Source organism: Ranitomeya variabilis, chromosome 2 (genome assembly GCF_051348905.1).
Source record: "Ranitomeya variabilis isolate aRanVar5 chromosome 2, aRanVar5.hap1, whole genome shotgun sequence".
NCBI lineage: Eukaryota > Metazoa > Chordata > Amphibia > Anura > Dendrobatidae > Ranitomeya > Ranitomeya variabilis.
The window spans coordinates 906,308,186-906,325,879 of NC_135233.1; the positions used below are offsets into that span (position 1 = coordinate 906,308,186).

General features: G+C 48.4%; 1 protein-coding gene across 6 annotated transcripts in view; it reads right to left on the bottom strand.

Moving 5' to 3' along the window:
* The window catches only part of ECT2 (epithelial cell transforming 2), a 145,121-nt gene extending 133,191 nt beyond the window's left edge, over positions 1-11,930 (bottom strand). For 4 of the 6 annotated variants that reach the window (XM_077290521.1, XM_077290519.1, XM_077290520.1 and 1 more), the window contains exon 1: positions 11,831-11,930. The gene's annotated coding sequence lies outside the window, so the exon portion shown is untranslated. Of the gene's footprint in view, positions 1-11,761 lie in introns of all 6 variants that reach the window. The other 2 variants (XM_077290518.1, XM_077290522.1) reach the window with 2 other exon arrangements.
* Between the last annotated feature and the right edge of the window lie 5,764 nt (positions 11,931-17,694).

Sequence of the window (17,694 nt, forward strand, 5' to 3'; positions counted from 1 at the left end):
CACATTGCTATACACTGCGTGGCCTGTGCTATACACTGCGTGCGTGGCCTGTTATATAATACGTGGCTGTGTTATATGCTATGTGGGCTGTTATACACTCCGTGGGCTGTGCTATATACTACATGGCCGGCCGCGAACAATCAGCGACAGGCGCAGTCCGGCTGCGAATTGGCGCAGGATTTGAACCACCCTTCGCTAATTGGTCGCGGCTGGCCAAATCCTGTGTATTCAATGTATTATTCTAAAATCTTCATAAATAAACTACATACATATTCTAGAATACCCGATGCGTTAGAATCGGGCTACCATCTAGTAAGCCATAAATGCCTGATACATAGTAGTCCAGACCCTGTACTTATGGGAACCCCTTTAGCCCCAGTTAACACAGAGGGCAAGGCCATGACAGATGTGGATCACCCCATTGTGGGATCAAGCACCCTAATGTCCTAAAACATATGGGGACAGATGACAATGTGCAACTTTTTTTTCCTGTACTAGTTGATTGGGGCAGAAATTAATGGCATATTGGGCCATATGATGCCTCTGGGCCGAGAGTTGGGTACCCCACGCTCTGCAGTGCTTAGGCTCATTTGTGACATTTACCAGATGATCCCCTTCTCATTGGAGAGTTAGTATCAGTAGTTTATCATCCTTCCTCGAACAGATCTCCCCATGCATCGCCCTCCTGGTGACCGTGATGGACATGTATTATACATAACAGCCAATCACAGAAGACAGAACTGCAGGGGGCGGGAAAGAACAACAGGCTACCCCAGTTAGGAGACAGGAGGCGTGTTTCTGACTACCCAAGATCCCTGCTAGCCCTTCAACTGGCCATTACAGTGGCGTGTCCGCTAGGACCATGGGGTACTTGGAACCGGGCTGGTTCTTAAAGCGATGTGTCACGGCAGCGGTAACCCGGTCTGTGGCCCTGGGAGTCCAATTAAAGGGGAAATAAAGTTTATGGGATAAATGTTCATGACGCCACCTGTGGTACTCGGCCAGGGGTCCACTGGTGCTGATGGTGTTGCAGCAGAGTCAGTATAGCTCCCCACAGTTAGAGCTTAGTCCCCAGGGCTCCCGGAGCAGTTGGTAAGGGATGATAAATGTTGAGATGGAGGAAAGAATTGGAGGAAAGAATTGGAGGATACAGGGTTGCAGTCTCTTTACCTTTTACTGGTAAAGTTCAGGTACACAGATTACAGGTGGTCTTTGGAATCTTGGCAGCCTGGAAGTAATTTGGAATCCCCCTAGCCAGGTGGAGTTGGAAGCCTTCCTTTCTGCGCTTGTAAGGAGGTTGCTTTCCCTGCTCCTTGCCTGGAACCACTTAGACAGCTGGGTTGTTCGGGGGGGGGGGGGGGGAGAAGACTTTCTGCCCTGGACAGGGGGGACGTGGTGGCTGCTGGGAAAAGAGAGGGGAGTGGTCAGAAAAGTGCGGGAGAGAGAGCGCGCCTGAGAGGGGACGGCGTGTCAGAGAGAAAGCAGGCTGCAGCGCCGCGCTCCCCATGACAGAGTGCTCCCCGTGAGGGCACTAAGGCTGGAGTGAGAGTGGGGACTTGGAAGCCTCCATAATCTGAGAAGACTCTTCCCCTGACAGTGCAGAGACAGTGACTCAGTGCAGCCCTGGTGACCGCAGTGACAAGCAAAGATCCCTGAGTGTGATAAGTAACTGCCCAGTGTGTGTGTGTGTGACATCGTTACTATAGAGAAGCTGCCAGGCTTACGGAGACTCCTGCAGCAGTGACGGAGAGACTGTGCTATTTCCTGGTTCCAGTTTCACTTTGAGAAGAACAGGCTGCAGAGGCTTAACCCCGGACTTTCCAGGAGACACAGAAGAGACTTCAGGATCTCAAGCCCTGCTGGTGACTGTATCCACATTGGGAAAAAGGACCCTCCAGTCAGGACCTCCCTGGGCTGATAAGTTACAAGAACACTCGTTAACCCTTTTGATTCCGCTTAACTGTTTACTGTTTGACTCTATTAACCCCCTGTTTACTCCCTGCGAGGAGAATTTTACCCCTGTTAATAAATCCCCTTCAACAGTTGGTCTGTCTGTTCCGTGGTGACATACGCAACCCTGCACGCTATTACACGCTGAATTCTCTGTCCCTTGCTGCCTGAATCTTCACACAAGGTCCTCTCTCAATCTGTCCTTTTAGGTGGACACTACCAGCATGGCAGGCAGTTTGAGCCTTTTTACAGGTGCCCCCTCTCGTGGTGACTCTGGGATCTAATCTGCTGCTGTGCCTTCTAGTGTCAGTGGTTGCCAGGAGACCTACAATATCCTGATCCTCAGGTTTCTGCTGTGGGGCATACAGTTCCCACACAACCTCGGACGGTGTCCAGTTTCTTGCGCTCAAACCTGGAGTGAGCCCAATCGCAGCTCCACTCCAGTTTCTCTCTCCTCCTGTGATTCCTCTCCCTTCACTGTCTCACACAGACTGACTACTAACTCCTCCTCCAGACCAGAACTTATAGGGAAGCCAGCCTGAAACTGGGTTTAGAGCTCCCCCTTCAGGCCTGGAGTCATAAAAGCGTTGTATGTTAGTGCTACCTGTTAAGGGGATCCTTATCACTTCCTCTAGTGATAATTTCCTGCTGAAAAAAAAGCATAGTTACTCACCGATAACGGTGTTTCTCAGAGCCCATGACAGCACCACCAGAGAGATGGGATCCGCCCTTCAGGGACAGGAAACCTACAGGATAAAAGGGCTGTACCTCTCCCCTGCATCAGTTTTGTTTACAGAGCATCGGAGGTCCTCCAGGTTACTCAAAACAAAAAAATATACAACTTTATCATATTGCTTAACAAGTGAACACTGTCTATATACAAAAAACACATTTCATACAAAAGAATGTGCTCACCGCACACGTGATTGGGGGGGGGGGGGGGGAATAAGAAGGTGCTGTCATGGGCTCTGAGAAACACCGTTATCGGTGAGTAACTATGCTTTTCTCAGTCCCCATGACAGCACCACCAGAGAGAATTGCAGAGATTGTTGCTTAGGGAGGGACCACAGCCTGCAGAACCCTTCTTCCGAAGGTTAAGTCAGATGAAGAGGCTAGGTCTAAGCGGTAGTGTCTAAAAAAGGTTGAAGGTGATGACCAGGTGGCCACTTTACAAATTTGATCTAATGGTACCTCCGATCTTTCGCCCCAGGAGGTCGCCATAGCCCTTGTAGAGTGGGCCTTCAGACCCTCTGGAACTGCGTTCCCTGTGGACGAGTACGCCAAGGATAATGCATCTGTTGTCCAACGTGCCATAGTGCCTTTAGAGGCTCTGAGTCCTCTCCTGGGTCCCTGGAAGCAGATAAAAAGAGACCCTTCCTTCCTATGCTGCTGAGTGGAATTTAGATACTGAACCAGACATCTTATGTGTGGAACTTTTCTTCTTTCTTATTCCTAGGGTCTGGACAGAAGGAAGGATTATTTCCTGAGACCTATGGAATGTGGACGCTACTTTTGGTAGATAGGCAGGGTCTGTTTTTATCACAACCTTATCGTCCAGGATTTGTGTAAAGGGAGGGTTTCCAGACAGGGCTTGGAGATCACTTATTCTGCGGGCCGATGTTAGGGCTATCAGGAGAGCAGTTTTAAATCATAGAATCTTCAGCGGTATTGATTCTATAGGCTCCAACGAGGATTCTGTTAAAGCTGACAAGACTAGATTCAAATCCCAGATTGGTAGTCTATGTATAGTTACTGGTTTAGACCTTGCGGCTGCTCTGACAAACCGTGTTACGCAAGGGTTGGCCGCTATGTTTTCACAGAACAATGCTCCTAGGGCTGCTATTTGTACTTTTAAAGTACTTACTGAAAGGCCTAGATCTAAACCCTTTTGTAGAAATTCTAGTATTTCAGCAACTGGGACCCAGTCTTGAAACTTTAGCCCGGAGGTGGACAAAATTTTTTTTTTTACAGGTTTTGACATTGATTTTTGTGGTCACGGGCTTTCTACTTTTCATTAGTGTAGAAACTAACTTGTCAGAAAAACCCCTTTCCTTCAATAGTGACCTCTCAAATTCCACGCTGTCAGGTGGAGATTCTCTGAGGGTGGAACACCGGTCCCCGAGGCAGAAGATCCGGAAGAACCCAGGGATCGGTGACCGATAGCATCCTCAGCCAGGAATACCAGGCCCTTTTGGGCCAGAAGGAGGCTATTAGGATGAGCCTGGACCTGTCCTGCCTGACTTTTCGCAGAACTGCTGGGATGAGGATAGTAGGAAGAAGTGCATAGGCTAGGCTCTGAGTCCAAGGAATCGTGAATGCATCTACCGCCTGAGGGTTCCCCCTGGGGTCTAGGGAACAAAAGGTTTTCACCTTTCTGTTGTGCATGTTGGCAAAGAGGTCTATTATAGGAATTCCCCACAGATATGTAATTTTGTTGAAGATGTTCCGATTTAGAGACCATTCTCCTTGTTTTAATTGAGTACGGCTCAGGAAGTCCGCTTTCTGGTTCTCTACCCCTTTTATATGTAGGGCCGAAAGGGATAGGAAGTTGTTCTGTACTAGGCTGAAAATTTCAGAGGTGGTTTTCAGTAGTGTTTGAGACTTGGTCCATCCCCTGCTGGTTTAGGTAGGCTACCACTACTCTGTTGTCCGAAAATATTCGGACATGATGCCCTTGTAATTTGTCTAGGAAAAAAACAGTAATGCGTGACTCACAGCACACAGTTCTTTTTGGTTTGAGGAAGCCCAGAGTTCCTGACTTGTCCATACTCCCTGAGTGACCCTGTTGTCTAGATGAGCTCCCCACCCTGTGGGACTTGCGTCTGTGGTAACTATCCGAGATACCTCTATCACCCAGGGGATCCCTTTTGACAGGTTGTTGGGATTCATCCACCAAGCTAGGGAATGAATAGTAGCTAAATTTAGAGTCGTGTCACCTTCTAAATGTCCCCTTAGCATAATCTGGTTTCTCAGAATGTCCCACTGGAGTTGTCTCGTGTGGAGTTGAGCCCACTGAACTGCTGGAAGGCAAGCAGAGAGGGACCCCAGTAATGACATCGCTTTTCTCAGAGTCATGGAAGGGTTTGAGCGAGCTTCTAGCACTAGATTTATTATCTTTTGTCTTTTCTGGACTGGGAGGTGACATTCTTGAGAAATAGAGTCCAAGGTGAGACCCAAAAATTCCTGAACCCTGGTTGGTTCTAGTTTTGATTTTTGAAGGTGTACAAGCCAGCCTAAATTTTTTAGAGTATCTATCACTCTGACGCATTGTTGATGGCAGAGTTGGGCCGAGTTGCTCACAATCAGAAAGTCGTCCAAATATGGAACAATCAAGATGTCTTTCTCTCTCAGATGGGCCATCATCTCCGCTATCAGTTTGGTGAAAATGCGGGGTGCAATTGATATGCCAAAGGGAAGAGCTCTGTATTGATATTCCCTTATTTCTCCTTTCATAACCACTGCTAGTCTGAGGAATTTTTGAGAGTCCTTGTAGATGGGGACGTGATAATACACGTCGCTGAGATCCAGTACTATCATAAAACAGTTTGGAAGCAAGTTTTGTTATTGTTGACTTTATTGACTCCATTTTGAATCTCTGGTTCCTTACATAAGTATTTAACTTCTGTAAGTTTATTATAGTCCGGAAGGACCCATCCGGTTTGGGAACCAGGAATAATGGGGAGTAAAATCCCTTTCCTCTCTCCAGAGGGGGGACTTCCTGGAAGACAGCTTTGTCTATCAGTTTTATGATTTCTAGTTCAAGAGCTTCTTGTTGTTGGGGAGAGGACCTCAGCGGTGTTACCACATAGTTTCGAGGGGGGGGGGGGGGGGTAGGGATAGAAAGTTTATCCTAAGCCCCACTCTTATTTAGTTTAGTATCCAAGGGCTGGTTGAAATTTTCTCCCAGGCCGGGAGGAACCGAGACATTCTCCCTCCCACCCTGGGGGAGATGTCACTTGGGGGGGGGGGTTCTATCCCGTGAGGAATTACCGAAAAGGAACTCCTTGTCTCTTCTTTTCCCATCAGTTTTGCTCCCTTGGTGGCCTTTTCCTAAAAAAATTTCCTATTCCGAAAGGGCCGTTTAGTGAATGTTGGGGGCAGGTTGGGGAACCCTTTTTTCTTGTCACCTGCTTTCTGCAGGATATCATCCAGAGTCTCTCCAAAAAGAAACTTGCCCTCACATGGGATTGAACAAAGTTTTTGCTTAGTTTGTAGATCACCTGGAAAGCTCTTTAACCATAATGTTCTCCGTGCCGCATTCGAAAGGGCTGCAGATTTAGATGCTAGTTTAATTGAGTCGGCCGATGAATCTGCCAAAAACGCCGCTGCTCCTCTTATCATAGGGATAGATTCTAATTCTTTATTTCTAGGCAGCTCATTTATCAGCTGTTTCTCTAAGCTGTCAAACCAAATCATTAGGGAACGCGACGTGCAAGCAGCTGCTATGGCTGGTCTTAAACATCCCCCTGCCGACTCCCAGGCCCCTTTAAAGGAAAGTATCTGCTCTTTTATCAAGAGGATCTTTCAGAGCTCCCATATCCTCAAAGGGTAGTGCAAATTTTTTTGAGGCCTTAGCTACCGCAACATCAAGTTTGGGGGCTTTATCCCATGAAGTATAAGCCTCCTCTTGAAAGGGATATTTTCTTTTTATAGAGGGGACCAATGAGTTTTTTCTCTCAGGTTTTTCCCACTTCTTTTCAATTAACGCTTGTATGTTTTCATTAAGGGGAAAAACTTTTTTTGCATAGTCCTCCAAACATAACATCTTGGACTGTTTTGTTAGGACGAGGGTCCAATACCCCCATAGTCGACATTACTGCCTTTACAAGTGCGTCAACTTCATCTAGGGTAAGCAATGACAACCTCCACTCTCATTATCCGAAGAGGAGAAGGAGGAGTCCCGTGTATCCGAGTCTCTACTCTCAGAGCTGGAAGAGTCAGAGTAAGAGTAAGCAACAGGTTCTTTCCTAATAATTTTCTTTTCACCTTTAAGGGAATTAAACGCAGTTTCTACCTCTGATTTAATTACAGATCGTAACTCAGAGGCGAAGTTTGGGGTCTCCTCACAGAGGACTCATCCTATACAGGAGTCACATAACTTCTTATCCCAGGATTGCGGTAAAGCTTTTTCGCACAAGGGGCAGGTTCTGTGTTTTGTTTTCCCCGTTCTTTTCCTTGCCTAAGATAAACAGAGAAGAGGGAACCCCAATTACAACCGTGAACTTTCACGAAGATCACTCACCAATCTGACGCAGCCACAGGTACCGTTTCTGGAGGAGGGGTAGGATCCTGTAGCGTGAGATCCATAGGCAGTAGCTGGTTCGCCACGCTGGAGTTTTTGCTGTGCTGCGTGGAATGGCTACCGGAACGAGAACTTCGGGCGTCAGCAGAAGTTCGCTTCTTCTGCGCATCCGGTTTTGGTCGTTGGTGGTGGCGCTGCTGCTGCTGTGGCTGGAGCTGCTGGTCGCTGTCTTCCATGGTACTACCTTGGGACGGCATGCAGCAAGGAGCTCCTTTACCCACTGCTTTTTTAAAGCCTGGCGCCTATTACCAGCCCCTCCCCCTGTGGCTGCATTGCTGAGAAAGCTCTTCTCTTTTTTTTTTTTCTCTCTCCTTCTGCGCATGCACGCGCTGTCAGGGACCTGGAAATGAAGCTTTGTGGTTCCGGGGCAGCGCCATCTTGGTGCACCTCATGCACTCACTGCACCCGCCCCGAACCAGAAGTTGTTTTACCATTTCCGGTGCGGCGTCCATCTTGCCAGGCACTCCTCGTGCGCACCAGGTCCCAGAAGCCCCTATCTCCTATCCGGAGTGGCGGCTGCGCTTCCCCCCCGCTCCAGACCCATCGGTCCTAGCCGTGGCGGCTTTGGATACCGCATCAGCCGTGGCAGGGGCATCCCCGCTGCCAGAACTCAGACTGGCCGGCTCTGGACTCCTCGGTTGGTCTTCGACATACACAGGTACCGATCCTTGTAGGTTCCCCATCAGGGACAGGAAACCAAACTGATGCAGGGGAGAGGTACCGCCCTTTTATCCTGTAGGTTTCCTGTCCCTGAAGGGCGGATCCCCTCTCTCTGGTGGTGCTGTCATGGCTCCCCAAACCAATTACTGATTGTGGAAACTTCACACTAGACCTCAAGCAGCTTGGATTGTGTTCCTCTCCACTCTTCCTCCAGACTCTGAGACCTGGATTTCCAAGGTCTAGTGTGAAGTTTCCACAATCAGTAATTGGTTTGGAGAGCCATGTCATCTGCTGGTGTAGGTCCACTGTGTTTTATCAAGACCAAAGTCAGCGCAGCAGTCTACCAGGAAATTTTAGAGCACCTCATGCTTCCCTCTGCCAGCAAGCCTTTCTGAGAGGGAAATTTTATTCTCCAGCAGGACTTGGCACCTGTCCACACTGCCAAAAATACCAATACTTGGTTTAAAAACAACAGTATCACTGTGCTTGATTGGCCAGCAAACTCGCCTGACCTTAACCCCATAGAGAATCTATTGTCAAGAGGAAGATGAGAGACACCAGACCCAACAATGCAGAAGAGCTGAAGGCTGCTATCAAAGCAACCTGGGCTTCCAAAACACCTCAGCAGTGCCACAGGCTGATCACCTCCATGCCACGCCGCATTGATGCAGTAATTGATGCAAAAGGAGCCCTGACCAATTATTGAGTGCATTTACTGAACATACATTTCAGTAGGCCAACAATTTGGATTTTAAAATCATTTTTTTTCAAGCTGGTGTTATAAAGTATTCTAATTTACTGAGATAATGACTTTTGGGCTTTCATTGGCTGTAAGTCATAATCATCAACATTAACAGAAATAAACACTTGAAATAGATCACTCTGTTTGTAAAGACTATATAATATATGAGATTCACTTTTTGTATTGAAGAACTGAAATTAACTTTTTGATAATATTCTAATTTTGTGAGATGAACCTGTAAGTGTATAGTCTCTCTGTCATCGATGTAATGCCTGAGGTCTCACTGTGTAGTCACTAGCTGTTCAATAGGGTACAGTAAGGTGCGCCTGCGCAGCTCTCTGAATCCAGCGTGCAGGCACGAGACTTCATCCACTTACATGCACTCAGAAGAGGTGGCGCTGATCAATGTCAACACAGCAATCGAACTGGACCGGACAATTTACATACAGCTCAGAACAAGTATTAAACCTGGTGACAGGTAGCCTTTAAAATGCTTAGGTCTGAAACTTAAAAACTCCCTTTGAATACCTGAGGTAAGAACATGCAAACATCGCCTGTTTGTATCCAGGAATCGAGTGCAGACTTATCCATTGCAGTAGAGGACATCGCACTTCCCTCTGTATCACAAGCCCGTTGCCGGGGTGTAACATCACTCCGCTCTGTGCTTCCATCACACACCCAAGCCCTGACCACCAAGGACGCAAAATATTTGCTAAATCCGTCCATTCTTCACGCCTGAATGTACAAAAATGTTAGTACATGCCTTCCTCTCCCACAATATCCTCTTCTCTGCCCCCCCCCCCTCAACTAACACTCGCAGATCTCTCCAGTCCGCTCTCTGCTGCCTGACTAATCCTCCTCTCCCCTCATTGCTCCTCTGCCCATCCCTTCTCTCGCTTCCAGTTCCCCAATGAATCCAGTATAAACTACTAAAGATGGGGTACCAGGCTGTGCAGAATCTCTATCCTCCATATATCTCCCCACATGTTACCTCCCAAGAACATCTTTCCTCCACACTAGTGTGTTCCTCACCCAATCGCCTCCAGGACTTGTCCTAAGCATCACATCCTCTGGAATCCCATGCCCCGACACATGTGATTGAGATCTTCAGATGCAACCTGAAAACTCATCTCTCCAGGAAGCCTGCAATGACCCTGCTGCCACAGTCCCCATTACCCTGTCAGCCCACAAGGGCCGGGTCCCCTCTCCTCACATGTGCAGCAGTCTGGAATCCATGGGGCTTTAAAATAAAAATTATTAGTACTGCAAGGAAACTCTGCCTCTTTGTAGGGTGGCATCACGTCCCCAGCATACCTGAGGATGAGCATGTTAAAGGGAACCGGTCACTAGGAGTAATGCTGTTAGCCTGCAGATAAAGGGTTAATCTGCAGGCTAACAGTTATGATGCTGCCCGGCACCTGCACGCAGCATGGAGAAAATTATCCTTATTCTCCCTCCCAGCATTCGGTCATGGGGGACCGGTTCAGTCACCACTCACTCAGAGAGGCCGCTATCACGGGGGCTCAGCTGTCAGTCAGGGCCGGTTATAGCAGACGCTCTGTACACTCAGACCAGTGACTGAACACCGAATGCTGGGAGGGAGAACAAGGATCACTTTCTCTCCACTACGTGCAGGTGCCGGGCAGCATCGTAACACTGTAAGGCTTCCTGCACCCCGAACAACGTAAGTGTGAGTCATAATGCAGTGAAGTGACGTATCGACGGATGTTGAGAAAATAGTGGAAAATGTGTGCAACGCATCCAGTGTTATGACGGATGCATTGAAGGAGTTCCTGCCTGCATTTTCAGGTATAAAAAAATCCTTCCGGGCATGCTCAGAATGAAAAAACGGGATACGTCGCTGGATTCCTGTGTTTGACGGTCAGCGACGCTGAGCGATTTTCCGACGTACAGAAAAAACGTTCCTCTCAACGTTTTCTCCGCCCGATGGCCAGTTATTTTCCGACAGATCCAGTACACGATGGATGAAACGGATGACCATCCGTCACAATCCGTCGCTAATACAAGTCTATGGGGAAAAATTTGCAGGATCCTGTTTTTGCAAAACTACAGATTTCGACGGGAGGAAAAAGATGGAAATGTGAAAGAGGCCTTATTAGACTGCAAATTAACCCTATATCTGCAGGTTAACAGCATTATTTCTGGTGACAGGTTCCCTTTAAGTATTTGGTGCAGAAATTTCTGCATCTCATGGCAGGAAAAATGCTGAGTAAGGCTATGTGCACATGTTGCGGATTTGCCTGTGGAATTTTCTGCATCTCTTGGCAGAAAACGCAGGTCAAAATCTGCATGTTTTTCCTGTAGATTTCATGTGCTCTTACCCCTGCGTTTTCCTAATGGAATGGGTGCAGAACGGCACAGAAAACTGACATGCTACTTTTTTGAATCCACTGCGGATTCCGTGCAGATTTTTCCGCACCATTAGCACAGCAATTTTTTTCCCCATTGTACTGTAAATCACTTGCGGTTCTGCACAGGGGAAGAAAAAAATAAATAAATAAAAATCGCTGCAGATCCACAGGAAATCCGCAACGTGTGCAAATAGCCTAAAAGATACTTTTTTTTGCACACGTTTCCCCACTCAATGAGTGAAATCTGCTGCAAAAACGCCAGAACAATTGACAGATTTACATCTGTAGGTCACAAAAAAGGCGAGGAGGCACGAGACTTCAGGAATCCCATTCACACTGGGGACACCCTTCAGGTTCTGTGACAAAACTGCAATGAAAAGAAAGCAACAAATCTGCAACATGTGCACAGGTCCATAAGGGTGAGGGTCCCTGCACAGCACTTTGGGGGCTCCTGGCCACCGGCTGCACAGGGGACAGCACAGCTCAGCCCCTCACTGGCAGCAAGCAGAGATCCTGAACAGCGAGGGACGGAATGCACGCGCCACTGCACAACATCCCACCGGCCCCCGCTGTGCAAGGGTGGTCGTCCGATGTGACACGTGACTGACAGGTGTCAGCGGGCACAGGTGTGCGGACAATCCCCGGGCCGGCCTTCTCCCACCGGCCGCCACATTACAGCCCTGCAGTCCCCCCACTGCCCTGGAGAGAACTCCCCACAGCCGACCGTGTAGTTACCAGTCGGGGGTCGCGGCGCTGGCGAGCAGCACAGGAGCGCACTACTGCAGGCAGGTGCCCCTCACTCACCGCGCGGCTCCAACAGCAGCCATAAACCGTATTCAAAACTCGAGCCAAACCATAAGCTTCCGTCTGATTGGTCGCAGGAAGGCAAATTGTTAGCCTGTCTGTCATTGGGTAAATCTGAGCATAAATGGGTCTTACGCGTGTTCTGATTGGCTGCGCCCTTCCCTCCGGGTCTCATGGGATAACGTCATTTCGATTCTGATTGGTCACTTGTAAGTTTGAACGATTGGAAGAGAACTGACTGTGTAAGAAGACACAGGGGTGGGTGGAGTCTGTCTGGGGACGTAGGAGTAGACGCTGCCTGATTGGTGGACTTTGTTTACTTCCGTGTCTGGCGGCGAGTGCTCAGGCGGCTCTTCTTCTCCTCCGGAGCCGGTGCAGGGCGCTACTTCGCTCTGTGACTGAAACTGCGGCTCACAGCGCGTCCGGACAGGCTGGGAGTTGTAGTCCTTGTTCCTAGGATTTGTGTCAGTTCTCCATTCCGACCATAATGTCGTAGCTTGTGTCTTAGCCTCTGTTCCCGCTAGGGGAATTGAGGTGCTGCGGTCCCGGTGTAACAGGCCAGATTAACCCCCGCCCAGAATATACCCGGGGTTAAAGTGGCCTAGGCCAGATTATACCCCGGGGTATAATCTGGCCCAGAGGGGTATAAACTGGACTAATCCAATTTATACCCCGGAGTATAGTTTGGGCTAGGCCAGAATATACCCGGGGTATAATCTGGCCTAGGCACTTTAACCCCGGGTATATTCTGGGCGGGGGGTTAATCTGGCCTGTTAGGCCGGTTTCACACGTCCAGATAATTCCGGTACCGGAGTTGTCCGTGTGCTCACGTAGACTATCCGTGTGATGTCCGTGACTACATTTTTAAGGTCCGTGTATTGCAACAATTTTTACAATTTTAACCCTATGACAGGAAAAACGCAGACGGACAGCATCCGTGTGCGGTACGTGTTTACACAGACCCATTGACTTTAATGGATCCGTGTGATCCGTGCGCTCCCACGAACACTGACAAGTCTCCGTGTTTTGCAAACGGACACACGGTCCGGGAAAACTCACTGATACCTGCAGAGACACATTTACTGTAATGTGTCTACGTGAGTCAGTGTCTCCGGTACATGAGGAAACTGTCACCACACGTAGAGGAGCCACTGACGTGTGAAACCGGCCTTACACTGGGAGTCCGTGTCCGCGGGTGCACATGCACGGATAGGGGGTTTCTAGAGCTCCCATCCACTATGCTGTAACCTGTGCACGCGCCCCAAGCATTGCAGAGCGGATTCCTGCTGCTGTCGCCCTGTGAGTGCTGATAATGTATAGGCCCCTACCGTGAGGCGGTGACGAATCTGCAGCACCGCAGTCAGCCCATCATTGCTGGGGTGGAGCGCAGTGTGAACCATTACTTACACCTGTCACCTCCACCACATGCATTTTTGTTTTTCTGCTTTTGGGGGGATTTATTCTGGACCCCCCAGTTTGACAAGTCACATCTTGCAGGCAGGGCCGGACTGGGACTAAAATTCAGCCCTGGTATTTGAAGTTACACAGGCCCACTTGTCACATGGTGACTGTATAATATCTTTGTACGCTTGTAGGTTACAAGAAGTGAGGGGAGTGTAACACGACTATATAACATATAATCTCAGCTGTATCCAGCATTACAGCTCAGTCCTATTTATTGCTTTTAGTTGCAGTACCAAGAAAAGCTGCTACTTTACCTACATAACTGGATCTCGTAGATAATGAAAGGATGAGACGACCAAAGGCTATGGAACCTCATTCTGATGCTCCATAAACTTTGCCTACAGCCACTTTTGGTTCCGCTGCACAGCATGAGACCCGGTGACTCTGAAGAGCGGTGACATCAGTAACATCACTGCTCTTTAGATATTCCAGGTCTTGCGCTGAGCTCGGCGACTGTGAAGAGCGGTATTGTTACTACCGTCACCGCTCTTCAGAGTCGCTGGGTCTTGCCAGGTCTGGGCTAGTAGAGGGGGTGTCTGATAGACACCTCTCCATTACGTACACCATCAACCCTAAAAATCATTACACATACCAGAATTAAATGCTCTGGCGGCTGGGAAAAGCAGTAGAGTTAGCGCTATTCCCAGGCGCCGGGTGCTAACTACAACTGTCACATCCTTGCCTGGTCTCCCTGCGAAGCATTTCTGCTGTATTTACATGCGCTGATCTCAGGCCACTAATCGAGTGTGATCGATAACAGTGAAGTCGTTCGCTTGTTTCCCGGCCGCTTTACAACAACTGAGAAAAAATGAAGGGAACAGAACAATCACAATTAGATCAATCTGTCCCCATACAGTATCATGTTATCAGCAGCACAACTACAGTTTACACCGGCGATGTGCTGCTGAAAACAAGGATTTCTGTTCCCACATAAACAATCCAATCACTCAGTGAATAGGCAGCATTTTGCTTGTTTAGTATAATACACCCCATAGTCCTCCATATATTATAATGTGCACCTCAGTCCTCCATATAGTATAATACACTCCTCCATATAGTATAATACACTCCTCATAGTCCTTCATGTAGTATAATACACTCCTCAGTCCTCCATATAGTATAATACACTCCTCATAGTCCTCCATACAATACACTGCAATTCCTCCATATAGTATAATACACTCCTCAGTCCTCCAAATAGTATAATACATTCCTCATAGTGCTCCATATAGTATAATGCCCCGCCATTGTCATCCATGTGGTACAATTCACTTCCCATAGTATAATGCACCCCATAGTTCTTCATATAGTATAATGTATTCCCAATAGTCCTCGATACAGTATAATGCAGCCCACATATAGTATAATGATGCCACCCCAGAGTATAATGCAGTCACCCCACAGACTATATTGTAGCCCCAAGTATAATGTAACCCCCCAGAGAATATAATGCAGCCCCCTCATATAGTATAATGCAGCCCCTGCATATATAATATATGGTAGCCCCTCATAGACCATAATGCAGCCCCCCATAGAATATAATGTAGCCCCTCCATAGAATACAATGCAGTGCTCCTCATACAGTATAATGCAGCTTCCCATAGAATATAATGTAGCCCCCTCATAGAGTATGATGCAATCACCCCCCATAGAATATAATGTAGTCCCCAGAGAATGTAATACAGCCCCCCATAGAATATAATACAGCCCCCATATAATATAATACAGCCCCCCATAGAATGTAATACAGCCCCCCATAGTATGTAATACAGCACAGCCCTCATAGAATGTAATACAGCCCCCCCCATAGAATGTAATACAGCCCCCCCATAGAATGTAATGCAGCCAGCCCCCATAGAATGTAATGCAGCCAGCCCCCATAGAATGTAATCCAGCCAGCCCCAATAGAATGTAATGCAGCCAGCCCCCGTAGAATGTAATCCAGCCAGCCCCCATAGAATGTAATCCAGCCAGCCCCCATAGAATGTAATTCAGCCAGCCCCCATAGAATGTAATCCAGCACAGCCCCCATAGAATGTAATCCAGCCAGCCCCCATAGAATGTAATCCAGCCAGCCCCCATAGAATGTAATCCAGCACAGCCCCCATAGAATGTAATCCAGCACAGCCCCCATAGAATGTAATCCAGCCAGCCCCCATAGAATGTAATCCAGCACAGCCCCCATAGAATGTAATGCAGCCAGACCCCATAGAATGTAATGCAGCCAGCCCCAATAGAATAAATCCCCCCAAAGAATGTAATGCAGCACAGCCCCCATAGAATGTAATACAGCCAGCCCCCATAGAATGTAATCCAGTCAGCCCCCATAGAATGTAATGCAGCCAGCCCCCATAGAATGTAATGCAGCCAGCCCCCCATAGAATGTAATGCAGCCAGCCCCCCATAGAATGTAATGCAGCCAGACCCCATAGAATGTAATGCAGCCAGCCCCAATAGAATGTAATAAATCCCCCCAAAGAATGTAATACAGCACAGCCCCCATAGAATGTAATACAGCCCAAACAATCCAGTTATCACTCATTGATATAGTTAAAAAAAAACACTCTCCTCACCTCTCCTCATGCCCCGCTCTGCTTCTGGCTCCTGTCTCAGCAGCTGCAGTCTGCCCGCCCGACACACAGCAGGTACGCGATGATATGACGTCATCGCGCACCCGCATTGTCAGAGGCAGAGCGGGGAATGATGGGAGAGGGAGCGTCAGCAGACGCCCTCTCCTCCATTATTGCATTCAACTGTACCGGCGTCATAGACGCCGGTATAGTTGAATGCGGCGGCGCTGGCAGGGGGGTGAGTCGGTGCTGTGGGGGGAGGGTCGGCGCTGGCGAGGGGCCCACTACTACAACCGGCTCTTCTGGCATTTGCCAGAGGTGCCCGATGGCCAGTCCGGCCCTGCCGATGACACTCGGATCAAAATCACTGATGTGTTTTTATGTAGGAGAAAGATCACGAACGTGAAGGAGGGTCTTAGCCAGGGGCTAAATGGCAACTGTGACTGAGATGTAGGTTGTGCAGTCAAAGATTCTTCTTTAGGAAAATAGGGAACAAGAAAAGTGCCATAAGATGTTATCCAAAATAACGTGCTGATCAAATGGCAGGTCCGCTCTCCTGATAGCGTTGTGTGAGACACAACTCTGACATAGTATTAAATAAGGTTCCCGCTGCTGTAGCCCTCAGGTTGGTAGATCCAACGTAGTAATGTAGGAAATGAGATAGCAGGTATATATCTATATATATAATTGTCTAAGGGTTTTTCCGTCTGTCTGTCTGTCCTGGAAATCCCGCGTCTCTGATTGGTCGAGGCCTGGCGGCCTCGACCAATCAGAGACGGGCACAGCATGGCGACGATGATGTCATAAAGGTTGCCTCGACCAATCAGCGACAGGCACAGTCTGCCACGAATTCGCCTCGACCAATCAGCGACGGGCACAGTATCGCCGTAGATGTCATAATGGTTGCCATGGCGACGATGATGTCATAAAGGTTGCCTCGACCAATCAGCGACGGGCACAGTCTACCGCGAATTCTGGAATCATCATTGTCCACATACTACGGGGCCATGCATACTCTTTGGGATACCAGTTCCAGTCAATGAAATCTCTATTTCGAGGCCTGGACCAATCAGCGACGTGGGATTTCCAGGACAGACAGACAGAAAAACCCTTAGACAATTATATATATATAGATATATATATATACTAGATTGTGGCCCGATTCTAACGCTTCGGGTATTCTAGAATATGCATGTCCCCGTGGTATATGGACAATGATGATTCCAGAATTCGCGGTAGACTGCCCATCGCTGATTGGTCGAGGCAACCTTTATGACATCATCGTCGCCATGGCAACCATTATGACATCTACGGCGATACTGTGCATATCGCTGATTGGTTGAGGCGAATTCGAGGCAGACTGTGCCCGTCGCTGATTGGTCGAGGCAACCTTTATGACATCATTGTCGCCATGCTGTGCCCGTCTCTGATTGGTCGAGGCCGCCAGGCCTCGACCAATCAGAGACGCGGGATTTCCAGGACAGACAGACAGACAGAAAAACCCCTAGACAATTATATATATATAGACTAGATTGTGGCCCGATTCTAATGCATCGGGTATTCTAGAATATGCATGTCCCCGTAGTATATGGACAATGATGATTCCAGAATTCGCGGCAGACTGTGCCCGTCGCTGATTGGTCGAGGCAACCTTTTTTACATCATCGTCGCCATGGCAACCAATATGACATCTACGTCAATACTGTGCCCGTCGCTGATTGGTCGAGGCAAATTCGCGGCAGACTGTGCCCGTCGCTGATTGGTCGAGGCAACCTTTATGACATCGTCGCCATGCTGTGCCCGTCGCTGATTGGTCGAGGCCTCGACCAA